This window comes from Lagenorhynchus albirostris, chromosome 19, assembly GCF_949774975.1.
Source record: "Lagenorhynchus albirostris chromosome 19, mLagAlb1.1, whole genome shotgun sequence".
NCBI classification, from domain to species: domain Eukaryota; kingdom Metazoa; phylum Chordata; class Mammalia; order Artiodactyla; family Delphinidae; genus Lagenorhynchus; species Lagenorhynchus albirostris.
The window spans coordinates 39,565,484-39,581,056 of record NC_083113.1 but is presented as its reverse complement, the minus strand read 5'-3'; the positions used below and the strand labels follow the sequence as shown (position 1 = coordinate 39,581,056).

The 15,573-nt window shown below is 43.5% G+C and overlaps 1 protein-coding gene and 1 long non-coding RNA gene across 2 annotated transcripts in view; one reads left to right on the top strand and one right to left on the bottom strand.

Moving 5' to 3' along the window:
• CDH11 (cadherin 11) overlaps nt 1-15,573 on the top strand; it is a 144,746-nt gene that overhangs the window by 40,509 nt on the left and 88,664 nt on the right. The gene's annotated exons all lie outside the window — the stretch shown is intronic.
• LOC132509392 (uncharacterized) lies at nt 2,194-6,786 on the bottom strand. The gene is made up of 3 exons (XR_009536964.1): nt 6,678-6,786; nt 6,364-6,434; nt 2,194-2,357 (listed from the first exon to the last, which is right to left on the bottom strand). It is a non-coding gene; the product is annotated as an uncharacterized LOC132509392 (long non-coding RNA).

Here is a 15,573-nt window from a genome sequence, read left to right as displayed (position 1 = left end):
CAGCCTGGAGCAATAGTGTCCAGAAGAGGGAAATTTGCAACAATGCTTGAATGAGAGCCAAGGGGCTTGTTTACATGGGCAGGGGCACAGATGGCCCCATAAGTAGGATTTGATGAAGAGTGCCCCTCCCCCCACAGGAGAGTGGGTAAGGGCTTTTGGACAGTGCTGCTGAGTGGCCACTGTCACATGTGGATTCTTATAATCCTTGGCCTGAGTTGCTATGTCTCATTCAGAGACAAGCAAGCTTGTCTGATATTCTGTCCCAGACCTTGGTGAAAATTAAAGGCGTGGCTGACAGCCATTTCTTCCAGTCTTCTCTTCTCCATCCTTTTAGTCTAGTGAGGCTGGCAGACCAGTCTGGCAGTACACACCCCCCAAATGGTGGAGAGATGAGCAGATCACCAGACACACAAGCTTTTCCTTCTGTGAAATCAGTCTGCTCGTGTTTGCCAGGATCCACCACGTGTAGGACACAGTGCTCTGTGCTACCGGGTGTGGGATACGAGGGAGGAGAACGGTAAACTTTGTGTGTGTGTGTGTGTGTGTGTGTGTGTGTGTGTGTGTGTGTGTGTGTGTTTAGTGCTTTCTTCCTTTTGAAAGGATATTTCCAGGTACATGCATTTTAATAAAAAATATATTAACCATTTCTTCCACCCAAGGATGGAAGATGCTTTAATATCACCATAATAAGTTTTGCATTATTCTGTATAACAATTAGGAAAGGCTTACACAGAAAAATACTATTTTGAACACACACCTTCTGAGACAGGGTTGGACTTGGAAACAGAGGTGAAAATTACACACAGCGTACATCCATGGGAGCTTCTTATTAATGTTCAACTGCTTGGGTGCTTTTTTTGGACTTCAGGAAAAGTAATGTTATTTTTCACGCATCGTACATAAATCTATATGAATTATCTCACAGCAACAATCCTATAAGGTAGACACCATTAGTATCACATTCCAAATTTTAAAAAAAAGAAGGTTCAGAGCAGTTAAGTCACATGCCTGAGGTCACACAGCTAATATGTGAAGGAATCGTCACCTGGACCCCAGGTTACTAAGTCCAAAGCACCTGTGTTCTTGCTCCTCCCTGGAATTTTACGGAAGGGCAGTGAAAGAGTTAATTCGGGCATGTCGAACTAGTGCTGCTTTAATACTGTCATCAGCAACTTATTCCCTACGGAGCCTGGGTGTTTTTGCAGTGCTAACTGATGCACACCCCCATCCTGTCCTTTGTGACATTCCTGTGCCTGCTTCCACAGCCAGGCAGAGGAACAAGGGAAATAGGAAGTTAAATGAACTCCCCAAAGGGCAGTCACCAGAAGTCAATGGGTATTTGCTTTATTCTATTTGTTTGATTTAGAAAAAAACAAAACAAAACAACGAATGTTCCCTGCCTCTGGGTCCAAGGACTTAGCAGCAGATTTAACAACAGAGGTTCCCATGAATAATGAAAGAATTTCCAAGTTGTCTGAAAATGACCATGACATCAAAGAGACACACCAAAATGAAGCTCAGGTGTTTACTTCCTTTCCCAAGTGACCCAAGCCTCAGCAGCATCATATCCATCACCTGGGCTCTTATTAGATATGCAGGGCCTCGGCCCCCTCGCCCACACCTGCTGGAGCAGAACTACATTCTACTACTGTCCCCAGGTGACATGCCCAGTACCTCCCAGCCAAGGCCAGGGCCAGGATGAAGTGAGGGAGTCACTCAACAGGGTCTAAAATTTGAGTGCCCCCAAATGCAGTGATCAACATGAGCAATTATTTAATGCAATATTTTAAAAATAGTTTTTAAAAGTTTTAAAGGTAGCTGAACATCTGCAGTATTCTCCTTTCTGGATCCTTGGGGGAGAGGGCAGGAGAAAAGGCTAGAGAAGGTCTGGGAGTTTTGATTTCTTGTTTTCTCTAGATAGTCTGAGTTTTCAGCAAGAGAAATTGCATGGAGTTGTTTCTATTTTGGTCTGCATACCTCTATATTATTGGATTTTCCATAACTGTAATTATACACAAAGAATGTACCATTATAACCTGAACATTCAAGTTCCAAGTTCAGTTCGACTGCCAAACATAGATCATACTAATGACGATGATAATGATCAAAGTAAGTAGGTAACGTTTATCGAGGCCTTGCTGTATGCTAAGTGCGTTACATGAATGAACTTATTTCATTTTTACAAGAACCCTATGAGGGAGGTACCGTTTTTATCTCCACTTTAGAGATGAGAAGATGGAGGGATACAGAAGTTAGGTAGCTTGTCTGAGGTTGTCCAGTTCGTAGTAACTACAGGAGGACGAATTCAGATCCAGGCAACTCGCTCCAGAGACTGGTCTCTTTACTGCTTTACAAATCTACAAATAAAATGTGAAAAATGAATTTATATGGTATCCAAAGTTATAAAGCAAATTTATGCACGCTTTTATTCCTTCAGTGTGCAAGTATTAGGTTGCCAAGTGTCTTTTTATTTTGAAAATGTCCCTTTTTACATTTGTTTATGTTAAAATGCTCTTTAATAAAACAATGAAATGAGAGTAATAGACGATAGTAGTTGCCTTTTAAAAATGTCCATAAAATTTTGGCTGCCATTTTCTTTTTAATTAAGCCAGGAGTGGGTTGGGGAGAAGATGCTATTTAGTTGGAGGGAAGACACATATTTCAGGGTCCTCCTTGCTATGCCGGCAGCACCTATGAGCCCAAGTGGGCCCCATGTGGCCCTGCCCCGCCCCGTCTTTGCTTCTGCTGCAGCCCCTGCTCTTGCCTCTCCGGCTGGTGTCTGTGTGGAACTCATTAGCAGTGGGTGTGTGTCTCGCCACAGTGGCTCATTCTCAGGGCTGCCAGCAATGCCAGGGATCGGGGCCGCCTCTCTGGCTGTCCTGGGAGGCTGCCTCTCTGGGCTGTCCAGTACAAAGCTGGGCTGCACCCTCTCATGGCCCTGCAGACTTTGGTGTCGCCACAGGAGGTGTCCTAAGATCGAGGAGGAAAGGTGCCTTGGAGATGGTATTGTCACCACCGGATCCTGCCTCTCAAGGAAGACTCTAGGTGGCCAGCTGCAGCTCGGTGACCTTCGTGGTGGTGGAGTGAGTAGGCACTGGATTGAATGCACCTGGCCTTTCCATCTTTCAGCCCGGGGGGGAAGATGCCAGCGACACTGGCCGGCCTGGATGAGGGACAGGAATAGTGGCACAGAGATCCCAGCAAAGGGAACTGGCTTTTGTGGACACAAGCTCAGTGCTGTTTTATGTATGCCTTGCCCACGCTGTTGCAGCTGTCCCCTCCGTACCTCTCTGTGTGCTGTGCACTGTTTCTATACCTGCTACTCACGTCCTGACCTCCATACGATTCAGGGTTTGTTTTTAATTCTGGCTTGGGCGTTGCTGCTGCCAAAGTCAAGGCTCAGGGCTCAGCCTGGACTGTTGATCCTATGTTAGGAGTTTCCGAAAGTTTGTTTTGGCCCAGCTGTGAGAGAACTGACGTGGGCTGGGCCCCGTTGCCAGATTGTGGTGCCTGGGGACATGCACTTGGGGCATTCTTTCCATCTCTGTCTTTGTCTGGTCTCCTCCTCATTAAATCTTCCTGGGTCTGTGGAGCTGACTACCAATTGGTGCCTGACCTACTTACAGGGAGCCACCACGTTCCCCTTTACTCATCATAATAAATGGATCATAACGGCTGGTTCGCTGTGATTCAAAGTGGACTCTTATTTTAGAGTCATTTCTACCTCCTTGGGGTGTGTATTTCTGCATGTGGATACATACATGTATTCATGTGTGTGGATGCACGTACATCCAGGTGTGCGGGTGCGTGTGCGTGCTGTGCAGCTGCCTGAATGAAGGCTGGCGCTTTCCATTGCTATGTTGGGATTTTGCTTTTGGACAGCAGTCCCGTTGCTTTGTGTCGAAGACTAGTTAAAGGGCTCGCTGTTTTCCCTGCGTCCACCCCCTTTCATTTTCTACTTGGAGCACTTTCTCTCAAGCCCGGGTGCTCACATTTTCTGCTCTTGGTGTCAGCTCTGTTTGCCTCTCTTCTGCCAAAGGGCACCATGGAGTTACTCAAAGGACCTTTTGAACTGTTTGTTCAATGAATGAAGAGCTCATTCGGGACAGTTACTGGGACAGCACATGCTTCCAACTGGTCCCTGACTCATGCCTTTTGGCTTCTGCCTCTGCTGATCTCAGAAGCCACATGGGATGTTGGTTTTGTCAGTGTATCCTGGTGTCTGACCTTTTCAACACCATTTTATCATGCATTTTGAAAGATACTTTCCCCCTAACAAACTGCATTTATAAAGTAATAACCAATCTGTGTTCTCATTTTTAATTAATCATATATACATAATTGTCAATCAGAGTTTCCAATCAGTATGAGTTAATCAGAGTTAACATTTATTTATTTACCAAGCACCTTCTATATGGCTGACCTATGCCAGGTGCTGGGGATAGAAAATTGAACAAGATTAGCGGGAGTCTTAGTGGGAGTTTCCAATATATAATATTCCTGTTAACTCATCATTTTAATTTGGGTAAAATTTACTGAGCACCCTTTGTGTGTTTGGAGTGGTGCCGAGTGCCTCGAGTGTATCACCTCTTTACCTGCTCAGAGCGACCCGGTGAGTTAGGCATTAGAGACACACCACTTTTCACGTGAGGAAACTGACAAGAGTTACAGAGTTGAGTCATTCGCTCCAGGTCACCCATTTAATTACAAGGCAGAGGATTTGAACTCAGGATTATAATACTCTAAAGCTTTCCCATGGATATTTCAGTCACCAACTCCCTGAATTCCTTCCTTTTCTTTTCTACTGGGTAGGTGTTTGCTTTTGTGGGCAGGAGAGTGCCCTATGTTTTCTCCATGTTCTACTGCTTCTAGTTTAGGATTTTCCCCTCAGTTTTACTGAGATATAATTGACATATAACATTGTACTAGTCCAAGGTGTACAATATAATAATTTGATATAAGTATACACTGCAAAATGATTACCACACTTAATTAACATCAATCACCTCACAGTTACAAATTTTTGTTCTTGTGATGAGAACTTTTAAGATCTACTCTCTTCGCAACTTTCAAATATATAATACATGATTGAAGTCTCTGTTTATAGTTTAGTTTGAAGTCTCTGAATGAGTCTGTTCAACAAATGAGTCTGTTGCCTCATAGAATAAATGGAGCTTCAAGTTTCCTAAGACATTCAACTTACTCACCTCCTGATTGCTTAGATGGGGAAACTGAGTAGCAAAGAGGCTTGCCCGTGGTCACAGTGTCAGCGTCTGAGCTTGAACTCAGCACCCCTGACGTGCAGGCCAGTTGTGTTGATCACAGCACATTTCCTTGTTACTGGCTAATTTATTCTGAGCTAGGTGGCACATCTCAAGATATCTTCTGGGTACTTCTATCCAGGCGTGAGGTTAGAGCAGCCAAAATTAGATGATGATGCAAGCTCACTAAGTGCAAGGTCTAATTTTGTCCACCCCTTTGTCCCCAGTCTCCAGCACATTCCCATGTCCACCCTAGGAGGTCAGCAGGTGTGTGTTGGATGAATGAACTGGATGAAATGAAGGGGGGCCTCCAGGGATAATCCTCTCGTGCTATCTTTTTGGTAGTTGCTGACCTCCCTTCTTGGATTCTTCCATACCACAGGGTACTTTAGAATCAAATTGATGGTATCCTTATTTAATTTGACACTTCGATGATTCAGTCATTTAGTATCGTAAACTATTTTCCTGTTTCTATTTTGGAATAAACTGGCTGGTTCTTTTGGTACCTCTTGACAGAATAGGGTTTTTTTTTGTTTTTTGTTTTTTGGGGTTTTCTTTGGCTGTACCGGAAATTGATAGAGGGATCTCAGTTATTAGACCACTAGTTCACTTTGGGTGTGGCCAGCTCACATACCTTCCTTGCGAGAGAGACACTTCGAGTTGCATGATGAGACTATAAAATTACAAATTTATGTCTAGGACAGATAATATTTTTTTAAATTATAAAGAAATGAGGAGGAGAGGAAAAAAAAAAAACACTCATGGTTCATTCACTCTGACTCATAAATTGTCCTTATTTTTCTCCTCCCTTCCAGTACTCAACTTAGTCAGGAATATTTTTACATCATCATAATTGGAGTAAAGACTGTGTTTCATAATGAACCACATTGAAATATCCCAACATGTTCTTCCACATTGCTTTACAATTCACATAATTTCAGCTTTGGGGAAGGACTGCTATTTCATGCAGGGTGTATACTGTGTCTTACTTAAAAATTGTTCTATTACAAGAAGGCAATTTTGGCTTTATGTGAATAGAAAGATGTAATTCTTATTGGGAATCTGGGTGAAATAAAACGGGATTAGAAAAGATTTGCAATACCTAGAAGGTCCTGTACTTCAAGTCAGTTATTCCATATCCATCAGCTTGTTAAAGCTCAAATGCTCTGTTTCCTTAAAGAAAAAAAAAGGACACTTGAAACATGCATAGAGAAGCCTAGAATTGGTCAATACCAGAATTGTTTTGGTCCTTTTTCTAGTTTTAATAATTCAGATAGTTAAGATGCCTTTAAAAGCAAGCATCTTTCCTGATTGCCAGGAGCATTTTCCTCATTTCTGAAGATGGGTAGCATTTAACTGACAGGCAAAACAACCACAGCAATAAGCATTGAAAGCTGAGTACTTAGGAAAGCTGACCTGGTCTTTAAACTTCTTCAGGAAAAACAATCAGAAAGGCAGAAAACAGCTGAAGTAAATCCATCTGCTCACGTTCAGGTCAAAAGCCTGTGAGGATTAGTCCTTAAAGGAAGTTATGGGGTTTTAGGGGATGCGGCTGCAGAAGTGATCTGGTGATGAGCTGACTTGGAAGAGAAGGTTGGGAGAGCTGTCATTAATTCTGTTTGTGTCGTAATTCGGCAAGGTCACTGGAGAGGATCTTCTTTAGGCCACTAAAAATAGACAGTCTAATAGATCCAAGCGTGCTGTCATCTCTCCTCTCCTTTCCTTTCGTCGTGTCTTATTTTGGGAGCTCTCTTCATTCTTCTCACCCGCCTGCCTCCTCTGTCACTCTGCGCTTGCTTTGGATAAGCCATTTGTCCCCGTGTGTCGGGCATGAGAGGGAAGGCAGGGCATGTCAGGACCCCCGCTCACCTTGCAGCTATCAGATCCATCCTTCCTTCCCTCCTCCTTCCCTCCCCCTACCTTTCTGTCTCACCTTAACTTGGCCCCCCAATTCTATGTGTTTATCTCTGCAAAGAAACTGGCACGTAGAACTACTCAATATGTAATTATTGAATCAGTGAAGGAAAGAATAAATGAATGAATGGTGAGAGCTGTGGAGAAGGCAGTGTTCCAGTGAGGGAACAGTGGGGCTAGGAAGACCTCTCTCTCCCTTCAGTGTACATCCCATTACTGTTGTAATACCCTCCTCTTTCCACTCCCTTGTGCCCACCCCCACTTCCTATGTAATATGTCACCTGTTCACGTATGTGTTCTCTCTGTCTAGTCATCTGTCTGTTGTTGTGTATATCTGTCCCTATCTAAACATGCACATCCACTCAGCATGAGGTTCTGTAAAAATTCCAAGGAGTCATTTAACTCCTGGATTCATTATTTCTATTTTTCCCCTCTTGATTCTGTGAATTTCATGCAGATGTTTGTGAACAAAATCTTACTCCCAACCCTGCTATGTATAAAATGGACAAACCAGAGCCTGTGTGAATTAAATAGAAGAAAGGAGGAAGCTGTGGGGATCCCAGAACCCTCCACCCATACTGCCCTCACCCACCATAGCCTGCAGTAGCCTTTGGGGTATCTGGGAATTACCCAGTCTCTGCTAAACACGATTAATAGAATCACTGGATTAGATCACCACCGAGTTTCCATTTTGCCCTTACATCCCGTGATTTGTGATGTCCCTCAAACTTCAAGTCTGCGTCTCTGTGTTTAAGATTTGTAGCAAATGCAGATAATCATGCAGTGGATGCTATAGGAGCTAAAATTACTGCAGACAACAGAGCTTCCGCTCTTCATAAGCTCACAGGGATTGGGGGTGGCAGACAAATGTAATTATTCCCTAAAACAATGAGGTATCCTAGGACTTAAGGCCAAAATGGTTGATAAAGATTATAAGCAGTAGGTATTGCCTCTCATTCCATCAGATATTGATTGAGCATCACAGCTGATTTAAAGGGATCCTAAGATTCAAACCATCTTAAATGTTCTGTGTCATTCGTCACTACGGTTTGCTGTTTATTTTTCTGTTCACATCCTAACTCTGCAGAAGTAGCGGCTGTGCTGTTTGTACTCTGGGGTCTTGAGTAGGATCTGGCACATAGCAGATACTCAAGAAACACTGATGGACAGGTTGAATGGTTGGTAGGGATGATGCTGTGATGAGCTGTGTGTGCAAAGTTGGGAAAGGAAAGTGAATTATCAGAAGGTAATCATTTTGTTAGGGCCTTGGAGGACAAGAAGTTTATAAAGATGAAAAGATGAAAATGCATTCTGTGTAAGGCAAAAGCGGGAGCAATGGTAGGGAAGAGTGAGATCATATATGGTAAATTGAGCAAAAAAAGATCAGTTCCTGGAAGGAGCTGCCCTAGGTGAGGCTGAAGGCCGGCTGAGCTCGCTCATGAAGGGCCTTCCCTGGGGGTCAGGGTGAGGTGAGTATGGAAGTCCTGCAGTCAGATTGCCTGGGTTTGAAGCCTTATAAGCTGGGAGACTGGGGTACATTAACTCAGCCTCTCTGTCTTATGTTTCTCCATTTTCAAATTAATGTGACGATCCCTGTAAGCACAGAACCTAGAACAAAGCAGGCTGGCTTGTTGTTAAAAACAGAAGAGGCCAACCCGAGGAGACATTCGATGCTTTGAGATCAGGAGTGGCACAAGCAGACGCGTGGTGTAGAGGGAGCATGTAGCAGCGTGTGGAGGATGGACTGGCTCTCAAGTCCTCCTGGGAGAAAGATGCTGCCTGCATCCTCCCCTTCCTTCCCTTACCTGCTAGAGACTCTGAGTGTCCTCCCTGTGCCGTCACTGCCAAATAATTCTAGTTCCATTACGTTTACTCTCAGGATATTGCTCGTTGCCTAAGGCAGGGTCATCTATGTGAGAACCAATGGGATAAATAACTGTCTGGCATCAGTATCTGGAATGGCTGTGATCTAACTGAGGACCAGTTCTCCCTTCATGGGCACGTGGTCTTGCACCTGATCGTGTTTTCCTGTCCCTTTGTGTGACGCAGCCCTGGCAAGTGTGTGACTTCTTAGCCAGAGCTCTGCCTGTGAACCTTGGCTCAAATTATTTGATGCTGTCATCTCTCCTTTTCTCACTTTTGTTATGTAAAGCAGCACTATATGTTTTCTGTGCTACATGCATCTTTGCAGGCAGCCTTAAATTCCCTTTGGAATAAAATGGGATGTGCGTAAAATGCATGACGTGAATTGTAGAGAGAGGCAGGGTGGGTTCTGTGCCCAGTGAGTTTTCAACCTAGTTTCTTCTCCAGGAAGACCTAGGTTCCTGGAGATTTCTAGACTCTGCTCTCACCTCCACCACCAGGTGGGGACTGACGTTTGTCTCTTCCTGTCATTCTGTCTCTGCCCTTGGAAGAGAACCAAGGTCATTCCCCTCACACATGATCTGACACGGGGTATTGATGAGGATCCTGCAGAGAAACTGTGGGATGTCTGGGGCAGGGTCTCTGTGGGCCCTGCTCATCACCCACTGGCCACTCGGGGCCTCAGTCTCTCCTTCCAGAAAATAATTGCAGCGTGACGGATCAGCGTCCCCTCCTTCAGTCATTCATGTTAGTCTTCACAATATCTGGGTACCACCCACACCGTTATTTACTTAATATGTTCTTTTGACTCATTCTGCTTCCCTTAAGTATTTTTAAAGAAAATTATATCATTATCATTGATGGCAAACTAGTACCTCTTATCATAAATAGAAGGTAACCCCCAAATAGGTAAAATTAAAAGGAAACTATAATACAGTTGACTCTGCTCTGAGCCTGAGACTGCCTTTTCTGTTAAAAGAGAGATTTGCTCAGGAATCACTGCAAATGGAGACATTCCCTTTGCTGAGATCAGGATTGAAAGGTAATTGAAAAGGTACTTCTCTGCTTCCTGATTCATTGTCATTTAATGCCAATAATAATAATAATAATAATAGTAGTTTGTTGGGCCCCTATGGTGTCAGGCATTGCACTATTTTTTGTATGTCTTTATATAGAGTCTGTATAACAGAAAAGTGATAAATTTTTGATCGTGATGATGTTGACGAATATTTAGTGAACAATTAATTTGTGCCAGAAACAGTAGTGTACTTTACACGTATTATCTCATTTGTCCTCACCACCAGGGGCTCTGTGGGGTATTGTAGCGCCCGTGTTACAGGTAAGGAAACAGTCCTAAGTCATGCAGCCGGTGAGGAGTCAAGCCTCATACTGGGAACAGGCAGAACTCTGAGTTCACACCCCAGCAGAGGCTGCGCTTCCTGCCACGGTCTGTCTAATCCACAGTGTGGCCCCCTGCTCTCTTCCTGCTTGCTGGGGACAGGCCCACTTGGTCTGGCTCCTGGACAGGGTCATCTGGCTTTCTGCAAGGTGACCAGACCATCTTGTCAGGGACTGTGAAGCCTGGCTGTGTTTACACGTCTCCCCAAGAGCTAAAGGAAGACTGTGCTTGCCCTCATGATCCCCTGCACATGCAGTGTCCTCTTAAAGATGGCTTCATCACGATACCAGGTTTGCCCCATGGAAACACAAACTCCTAATGACTATTAGAGAGGGAAAGATCCCAGAGATCTAGCTCACTATTTTCCCAACTGTGGTCAGAGCTCTGCTGGAAGGAGCTGGGCTGCTTTTAGCTGGGGAACTGGCTTTTTCAATTACAGAATTTTGTAGACTCAGAATAGGAAAGGACCTTACTAACCATCAGGTTCAGCCCAGTGCCCAGGGTCAAAATTTTGTAGAAGCTGCTGGATAAGGAATGTGGTTTAAATATTTTAAGAAATAAGTGATCAACATGTTAATAGTGTGTGTGTGTAACTTACACACTTACAGTTTCACACAGCTACAGATATCAAAGCCAGATATCCAGCCCAGGCTGAATTTTGAAAACCTGTTTCAAAGTTCAGCCTGGTTTTCTTGGCTGAAGCCTTAAGACAGAGATTTAATAAGTGGGTATTGCAGCGGAGGACCTCACGGAGCCTCTGATTTGAGTACAGATAGGACCATTTGCCTGCCACTTCCACACTAATGATCCAAACCCAGTCTAATAAGATGACCCAACTCACAACTGTGGACAACGCCATTTTTCTCTTCATTTTCCGTTCTTATCATTGAAATTGGTAAAAATGGACTTCACTTGTAATCATTTGAAAAATTTTTAAAAAGATGAAAAGAAAGAAAGGGATGATGGTGTGTGTGTGTGTGTGTGTGTGTGTGTGTGTGTGTGTGTGTGTGTGTGTGTGTGTGTACATCTGCCTGGGAGGAGAGTCCAGGGGGAACAGCCTAGATAAAGCTTCCTACGAGGACATTAGATTCTTGACATTGGCATGTGATTTTTCCCAAGATCTTTAAGAATGTCAAAATTGGTGCACACAAGTAGAGAATACTATTCCACCAATAAAATGCAGCAAACTATAGCTGAAACGTTTTAAGGGCCCACTTCCCCTGCTGAACCTGAATGAATCCAGTGTACTTAATGAGGTGTGATAAGGATGCAGAGCGCCTGCTAGACTCGCTTGCTGGCTCGCATCAGCCTCTCTATGGCCAAATTCATATTTGCTGTTGAAGAAAATTTCAAGTCACCACCTAGTGTGGGCCTTCATTGGCACCTGTACGCAGGTGGGACTTTGGTATTAGGGACTCACATGGGGTCATTTGTTCAGAAGCTATTTGGGAGCATTAGTTTATGCCTCTCTCCACCTGATTTACAGTCAGCAAGAAAACATTCATGCTTCTTGCCCTTGTGGAGCTCGTAGACAATTTGAATTTGTACAGCTTGTGTCTTCAGAGTAAGTGTCTAAGAAGACAGAAATAACAACATGACATTTTCTTCTTCTTAATTTAATTTCACATTGCAAAAGGACAGTCCCACTTAATTTTGAGAAGCCTGTTGCTTTCTGAGTGTAATGGCCTCAGAGAGAACCCTCTCCTATTATATCATAAATCAGTCTCACTGCTATAGCCAGTGCAGCTTACTCTTTTTACTATGAGAAGATAGTAGGAGGCCGTGACTATTTCTAGCACATAGCAGAAAGTCTGCAGTGTGTGTGTGCGTGCGTGCATGTGTGTGTGTGTGTGTAAATACTTCCCTGACTTTGTGAATATGAAGAGTTGCAAATAAGTGGCTTTCTTGGTTGTATGGAAGTTGCTCAGATTTGATGAAACATTAGAGATACTGTTTCAGGCCTTGGGCCATAGTCAGAGGGCTTTGCTGTTATCATTTCATTTGGGGGTGGTGATTCATCAATGTTTGCTCTCTCTCTCTCTCTCTCTCTCTCTCTCTCTCTCTCTCTGTCTTCCTCTCTTCCTCTCTCCCTCTCTCTCTGTCTCTCTCTGGCCTGGTAAAGTGATGCATTCATTGATATATATATATTTTTTAATCATTGGACTATTTCCCTAAATTAGTGCCCTAATTTATGTCTGGAGAAAATAGTTGAGTGTAGCTGTTGGATGAATTGCTATAGGTTCAAACTGCCTGTGTCCTGACTTCGCCGTTTAGTGGCTTTGTGAATGAGGGCAACTTTATTCAACATTTCTGTGCCTCAATTTCCTAGTTATGAAATATAATCATAGTACCTGATATATCAGATTGTTATAGGATTAAATTATATATTATAGGAAAGGACTTAGCCCAGGACCTGGCACATTGCAAACTCTCAGTAAATGTTAGAAATCATCTCACCTGTTTGGATTAAGTTGTGTCTACATGACACGCAGCTCCTGGGGGTGTTGAAGAGCTGAAAGAGTTAGCATCACATGTACGTGACTATAATCATGCCCCTAAGTCCTCAAAGGTGATTAAATGCTTCACTTGGCATCAGAGGTATTTGGGAAATATCGATCACACTTTTTCAAACTCAGTACATGTACAAACACATGGATTTACTGTCAGTCACTCAGGAAGTACCTGTTGTTACCCAGTCTTGTTAATAGCCGGTTGCTTACAAAATGATAGTCCATTTTACCGATCTTAACTATTTTAAAAAACAAAGTGGACCGCTCCATATTACTTTTATCAAGGCTAAATAATATGGGCCAAGTGAGTATATTATTATAGTCCTTTGAAAAAATTATGAATTTTATCTGTCATTTGACATCAAGTAGATAAAAAGGCAATAGATTTTCAGTGTTTCAGAATTTTAAAAATAGTTTTATGGTGGTTCTCTGTTTCACCTCTACCATTTCTCTATTTCTCCAATAGGCCAAGCCCTTTAGAGGGTTAGCAGGTTGACCCAGGCCAGACAAAAATGACTATAAGATGTGATTTCTGTCTTCAGGGAGCTCAAAGCTTCCTTGGATGCAATGTTGGAAGGGGCAGACAGCCATAATAACAAGGACCTCTACCCGTGGGAGAAATCAAGACGTAATACGGAGTTCTGACGGAATCCGGAAGCCCTCCGAGTCCAGCACAGGGAGCAAGCAGGGTAGAGTCCCACCACCATTATACCAACCGTGAAGGGGAGGGGAATTCAGCTGAGGGAACAGTACGTGCAGGGAGGAGCAGAGGTGCTTAGCCTGCCGGGCTCACCTGGGCAGGAGGTGAGGCCAGGACAGACGAGCGAGAAATGCGTAAGCTCTGTCGTCCAGTGCGGGCATTTCCTGACCTGGTAGGGAACCATTTAGAGTTTAAATATTCTCGAATTCTTTACGTAAAGATTGCTGTCCTTCTAAGAAGTAGGTGGCTCCTACCCAGAAGGAAGTTTCTGTCTTGTCCTGTGCTTTACTGTCAAATGTTGAGCTATTTGTTCATTCACAGCAAGGAGACAAATCAGCTAAATAAACTATGGAAGAGGTAAATACTGTTCCAGAACAGATGTGATTGCGTATGCCCTACCTGCTTTGTTTACTCCAGCAATTCTTTCTGAAAGTTTTCCAAATGACCCAGTAGATATCCCAGAAATTCTCCTGAAGTTGGGTTATATTTATTTTTACTTGCTTGCCACTCCCTCCTTACCCCCCTCCCACCAAAAGAATAAATAAATAAAAAGCAAAAGTGCTGCTATTTTAGGGCAAAAATAAAATATACTCTCTTGGAGAAAGGCTTTTTCTTTTCCTTCGATTCTAAGTGTTCCCGGGTTCTATAACAATATAAATAGACTTAAGTGTGTGTGTGATCTTTATAGTGGATGTGTTTAGCTTTTCCCCCTTTTCTGAGGTTGAATTCCTTTATTATTCAGTAGAGAAATCATCATGGCAAAGTGGGAAGGCAGATCTTTGGGAGCATGGGAAATTTAGATTTGCATTCCCATTCTGCTGCTAATTAGCTTTGTTATCTTGGGCAAGTTATTTAACTTCTCTGAGGTTTAATTCCCTTCTCTTTTAGGAGGTAGGAACGGAATAAAACAAGCCCCGCCCAGTGCTGCTGGGAAGATTAATTAAAAGAAAAATGCACGTACAGGCACCAAGGCTATATATATTGGGGATATGTGGTGGGTGACAAATAAAACTGGAGCTCCCAGCACTGCAATTGTTAAAATGTTAAAGGGGAGAAAGCGAAACTCCATCATTTAGGCGAGAAATAGGGATAAAATGTAGAGTAGCAGGAGGTTTGCTCATATGCTAGATGACTGTTTGTTTATTCATTTCCCAAAGATATTACAAAGGCTGTGAATATTTATTTAGTTCTGCTCCCAATAGCCCTTCTAATAGGGAATTATTTGGGTACAACGAAAGACATTTGTAAATGCGGCTGATAAGACTGACACTGGACAAGGAGTGTTTTGTTGGACACAAGAATTCTATTGTCACTGGCTTCAGTTGTCAAGTGCCCGGGGAACCCAGAATTTATGGTGACAGCACAATGGGCCTTTCAGGGCCCAGCAAAAGAGCTGTGAGATCCCGCTCCCCGGCTTTTCAGGGCTTCTAATCTTTTTATCGGGCCCGGACAATGCCGGATTCAGCTGCTGCCTGCGCCTCCTGACTGTCCATTGGCCATCAGGTATTGTGCGGTAATTACCATGGTGACAATGGACTCTCTCTACACCAGTCCATCGGTGCTTTGGAAAACGGCAAAGGTTGTCACTTTGTATTAGGTGCCTCTAAAGGCATGGCTTACTTAGAAAAACTACTAAAGAGAAATAAAGATAATCATGCTAAGAGTTTGATTTAAAGGGCCACTGTGTCAAATCCATTTGTAACCCAGGAACTCTTTATGGATGTTTTCCCGTAATTACAGCCAGACGCTGGGCGTCATCCCTGTACAAGCAGTGAGTGGCCGGCCTTCGAGATTTTGCAGGGAGCCCTGAGCTGTGGGCAGCTGGCAGCCCTTGAAGTCCTATGGGAGCAGAGGTCTAAGCTGAGCCATTGTACTTTGAGGGATCCCTGAACTTCTTTAAAAACTCAGTTTCCTCATCTGAAAAGG